The sequence below is a fragment of the Hyposmocoma kahamanoa genome, unplaced genomic scaffold (genome assembly GCF_003589595.1).
Source record: "Hyposmocoma kahamanoa isolate Upper Pololo Valley unplaced genomic scaffold, ASM358959v1 66, whole genome shotgun sequence".
Lineage (NCBI taxonomy): Eukaryota > Metazoa > Arthropoda > Insecta > Lepidoptera > Cosmopterigidae > Hyposmocoma > Hyposmocoma kahamanoa.
This window is the reverse complement of record NW_020653854.1, coordinates 5330411-5336410: the sequence shown is the minus strand read 5'-3', so window position 1 is coordinate 5336410 and position 6000 is coordinate 5330411.

Below are 6000 nucleotides of genomic sequence, written 5' to 3'. Positions count from 1 at the left end.
CAGACATTCTGCTTTGTCGTGCCCTTTTCTCTTTCGCACCACTACGCATACTAAGGGAGGGACCACACTTATATACAAAAACCATAAAGGTTTTTCTTACCGACCAAAACAGTAACTTGTTTTTCTTTTTTGTTAAGTATTAGATTTAAGGGTGTAAAGTGACTCTATTGATCGAAAAAAATATATTTTTCTTTCATACTTATATTGACAAAATAATTTTGTAAATTCCGTGTCAAAGTGACAATAAAATTATCAACGTTTGAAACGCCTAGGCCGATAGTTGAATGGCTGATTAAGCTACGACATGAACATTGTATGCATGATTAAACCAACGGAGTTAATAATCTCTAAACGAACAAAAAACAAACGAAAATATTTTTTTTGAGTATGTAAATATGAAAAGAATACCTTTTGGTCATCCTTCCGCACTTATTAGTTTACTTATTAGTGAGTAGGTTAAGGTCACATGATATCTCTACCGGACAATGAACTGTCTGGAGATGCTTGTTACAACACACTTGTCCCTTTGAAAAGTTAATTCAAACTTGATTATTTACTACAATGGTGACTTAACCAGCAAAGTTTGAAACTATCAACTTTAAACTTGACAACAATAACATTTTGTAATAATTTTGATAATGATGCATTAATCAAATTGAAAGTGTTAAAGCATCATTACGCTTGATAAGCTCAGATGGAAACAAGTTACTTTATTGTTTATAACCATTATAACAATCACTTTTTCAGTGTAAGTACATTTCAAAGCAAAAGTCGTGTAGGAGACAATTAAGCGGCGCGAATGGGCAGTACAAGTAATATATAAACCGCAAACAAAAAAACCATATTACATTTTTTAGTAATAATAATATTAAGTTTGAAAGTCCGTATGATGCCTTATCCGTACCACATAGGAATTCATTCATGTATACTTTTATTAAACTTAAAATAGGAAATGAAATTATACACATGTCCCATGGTCACAGTCAACCATGACCATGGGACCTGTAAAGGGCCAGGAACGTTGGTTTGTTTGAAAAAACAAATATACGCGATTTCAATACGGAAAAATAGTTTCATTTTGTATAGTAGTTAGTTAGTTGTTTCTTTAATTAGTGATGTATAACTCTAATTGAAGCGTGACCACAGTATTGAGTATGGAGTGTTAACTTTGAACAGGGAAATACAGTGTTTTATAGCAAACGAAGTCGCGAACGAAGACCAGTTAAGTAATGAAAGATAAAGTTTTAAGCAACGCCAACGTCAATACACGAACGATATCAGTTGTTTGTTGCTGACGCATCGAACGCGAGCACCGCGTGCGTCTCACGCCTGCTCGTCGTGGGTCTCGTAACCTTTCTTGCACAATGTTTATCTATGTACCTTAAAATCACTGGTACAGTTATACCCACAATAATATTACTAACAAATGAGATGTTTGAACATCTGCGTTACGATGATATCGTGGTTACGTAGGTTTTGTAGCGTGTGACGTCGACGCGGAGAAATGATTTAAAAGATATTTAAACATTTGCCTTCTAGAAACAAAATATAATCTCTTATTGTAAAATAATCTCAGTAGAGAGCACTAAAAAAACCGACCTCAAAAGTACGTGGAATTACGTCTATTTGCTAAGTTTTATTGAAATATCCCCTAGTTCGCCACTATACAGGACTTGAAACTGGAGATAATAAAAATCTGTTTTCACTACTCAAAGTATATTGAGAGAAAAACGCCTTGAATTGGAGAAATAGCAAAATCAACCATTAAAATAATTGCTCCTAAATGAAAGTTTAGGCGCTATTTATAAAAATGAATCTTCATGCGTGAACGGCCACATGAAATGACTATAGACCACTATGGAAGTACCCCCTTTCCAACAAAAAAAGAATCATGAAAATCGGTTCACAGATACCGGAGTTATCGCGTAACATACATACAAAAAAAAAAAGAAAAAAAAAAGAACATACAGTCGAATTGAGAACCTCCTCCTTTTTTGAAGTCAGTTAATAAGCTCATATACCCCTGACGAATCGAAGAAAAACAGAAAATTTTATTGAATTTATTATATTTATTGATATCATTAATAACAATAGAATGAAACTGATTTTTCCATTAAAGTGCGTATTAGAAAAATTTATATTTTGCGGAACTTTGCGATTTTTTTTTATCGAGCTAAGTTTAGTCAATCGTGTTTCAGCCCCCCATAGTTATCAATCAATTATCAATATCAATTAAAAAAACAAGTTTAGTTCGAATTTTTTGACATCGAAAAATCTATTTTCCGTGTGGTCAAAATACGTTAAAACATCTATCTTCACATTAACGCATGTAAATGATAAATATAAATAAATATTGGACATCACGACGTTGCTCCCAAAGCCAGTAACTAAGGCACCTGTGAAAGGCTCAGTTTACATTGTGGTAGAACGGAAGGGTTAATTTCGCTTCTCGTCTGCGTCTTGAGGCTGTAGTATCGTCGACGTTTGACGTCACGCTGCGCCTGCCTTCCCATCACTTCCCGCGGATCCACCAGGCGTCGCCGACGGCAGCTGCGGAATTCCCACGAATGCGCGAGCGTTCTTGAGCATGCGCGAGAATTCCGCGGAACACGCGCGACGTGATTTTCGGCTCATATCTAGTTTGTACGTTGCACAATTGACCATAAAGTTCATTACGCTATGTACGTACAATATCCTTATGAAAATTCGCTTACGTTCCGTTCCGCCGCAATATAAATGGAGCCTAATAGAACTCGAAAACAACGACGATACCACAAACACCCAGACAATATAGAAGTTTTGTTAAAATGACCCGCAAGCCACTCGACCACGGAAGTCGTCAATAGCGTATATAGATGTATGCAAATGTGTACAACGATGCGATCGATATAGTTATAATTTCGCTTACTCAGCCAATGTTCGCCACTGAGCCCGATCATGGGCGTTATTGGCCCTTAATGGTCACTTGTGGTGAACCATTAGTGTAAATCAACACCTCATAAAAAGGTAAGTAGTAGAGATGGCATTACGACCTACACGGCACTACTCTCGAATTCAGTGGTGAGCATGGAGTATTTGAAGATTAAACTGTAATATTTTATGTTGTGTACTAGAAAAATAAAAATATCTGGGAAGCAAACTTACCCAACCAATAAAAAGCAGAGAAAGTGATCTTCGTTATATAATGGTAGCTTCTCTGTGGGTCGCGTTCATTGCTTCTTGCTTAATGATTGGAAATAATTTATAATGCAGTCTGAAATGCTGGCTACAATAAGAAAAGAATAAATACATTTGGAATTAAATAATAACACAAATGAAAGAATATATGAAGTATACTTACCAAAAGAATTAGTATATTTTACTCCCAATCCGATAAATTGCGTAAGTTATTTAGACCCCTTGGAAATATAGAATATATCCTTTGGAATGTCTTCTGAACAAGTAGGAGTAGGTACCCAAGTAATTGAATTGACGATAGATTGCCCACCTTCGCAACCTCTACCCCTAATTTGAGCCTTTTATGTTGATATCGCAAGCGACAGCGGGAAAAATTTGCATAGCAAGTCTATGTACACTTAAACTTTACACAACATGTACAGCTGTTGCGTCCTCTAGGGACTTCAACATACTTTACAGGCGTGTCAGTATAACAATACGATCTAGTCTTTCTCCTCGGGTGCAGTTAGTACCTTCCTATATTTAAATGACTGGTTTAGGGAGATGCCACCACGGGCGTTGCGTTGTCGCAACTGCGTTGTATATATGTAGTACAACGCAGTTGCGACAACGCAACGCCGACGCAACCCCCGTGTGGCATCTCCCTTAATCAGAACGACATGCCACACGGTGCGTTGAAACAGCGCGCGTCGACGGAAGTGCTCGTGCGGCACTCAGTCCGTTGAAACCAACGCAGTTGCGACGACGCAACGCCCGTGTGATATCTCCCTTATTCTCATATGCATTATAAGGACAATTTTTTGGGACACTTTTCGTACGGATTTCATCATACATTTTTTATCGAAAGAATTCATATTTTATCGAAAGGATTAAGTGTCCTCAGCATCGGTCAAATAAGACTATTTCGAAATCATTAACTGTGTTATGCCTTTATCATAAAAATGTTATCAGCCCAATGGCGTTTCCATGAATATTTATAGCAAGCGTTGACGACAGTCGTATCTACTTGTTGTACAAAAAGTGCACTAAAAAAGACTATCGACCTCCACTAGCATTTTTAATAATACCATGATTTGTTTGAGATGTGTATGCTGAGGTCAACCTTTCCTAACACTGACCTCCGGACCATGCCGGACTGCCACGCAGGGGTCCCAGGTTCGATTCCCTGGCTGGGAGAAATATTTGTATGGCCTACATTTATTTCTCTCGTGAGTTTGGGTGTAATTTGTGGTGGCGATCCGCACCCGTTCTGTGTGTGTTTCACGCTTAACTCTCTGTACTATGAGTATCAGAGCAACGGAATTCACTCCGGGGCACAACCCAAAACACCCAGACAAGAACTACTTTAGAAAACTCAATTTTTCCCATATAGGTCCCACAGAGAATCGAAGCCAGGGCTTCCTGCGCCCACAGTACAAACCGTTGGGCCACCGCAATCGGCAACACCACATATACAGCGTAACCTAGCCTGTAGGCTGTAGAAATAAGAGCAATATGTATATTCACACCACTTTTGTTTCTTTTGTCATACCCTACGTTCACAACCATACATCAGGTTTGGGATCATCGATGCATTCTCATTTCATAAAGCAAAATGACCTTGTTCACAACAACAATTACGATATGCACTCATAATAATAGGCTATAAAGCCACTTCGTCCTCTATACGAAATGTTCTATTCTAAAGATAATAAACACTTGTGAATATTGAGTAAATAGGAAACAACTTATACAGCCAAAGGTTATAATACTGATAACGGCTAAGCGATTATTGTCAAGCTTCGTATAGAATAGAATTAAGGTTAATGGATCTCGGACTATTCTAAAATTATATTATTATTAAATATAAAACCTCGTAATATTGACAAAAATAAAACCAATATGTTAAGTATAGAATAAGTATATATTGAATAATTAAATAATGTTACTTCAAATATTTTGCAAAAAAGTCTTATGTGTAATCGTAAAATTAATAATAAAAATCTAGAGGTCAAAATATTTCGAGTCTGAATGGAAACATTTTCAAATAGTGGATAGATATTGCAAATGGGTAAAATACCGAATGTAAATGCACACGTTGTCGATCAAAATGACCGCAAGCGAACTTCAAAACTCGATTCTTGTCATCACAAAGTGTTCGATTACTTTACAACGTATGATTGTGGGAATAGCGACAACCTTATTACAATACAATATTCGACACGGTCAAACCAGAAATCGTGCAAAACAGTCTATCGTTTTTCTAATAATATTAACTATATTTTTAAAGTTACAACCATTTGCGACAACGGAGCAAAATGTCTAGTGCTATAATAATATATTTCATAAATATTTAATGGGCATTACTATAACTCTGCAGGATGTCGTAAAACAATTCGGGATGAGCGATAACGTTTTCGATTTGAAACAAGACATGGATTTTGCGACTAGGAAAGTGGAGCGATGGTATTTTGTTTTCAGACATCCTGACAAATAGATTAACTCCAGATGATAACCCTTTATATAATGAATCTTGTCAGTCTTCCTGCGGGAGTGAAGATGTGGTCAGTAAGTATAAACGGCACGGGAGATAAGACTGTAGTTAATTGCAATTAATCATGGATTCTTTCTTGCATAAATACTATAAATATAAATTATGCAAATATGCAACAATGAGCACAAAAAATTGTTCTTATCTCAAACAAATTAAACAATGGTAAAATTGATTATTTGATTATACATTTGTATTTCACTGTACCACCTTGAAAGTAAATTGCAAATGACAATATGCGATATGAACAAAGAGTATCATTATATAAATTTATTTATTACGTACTCTAATAA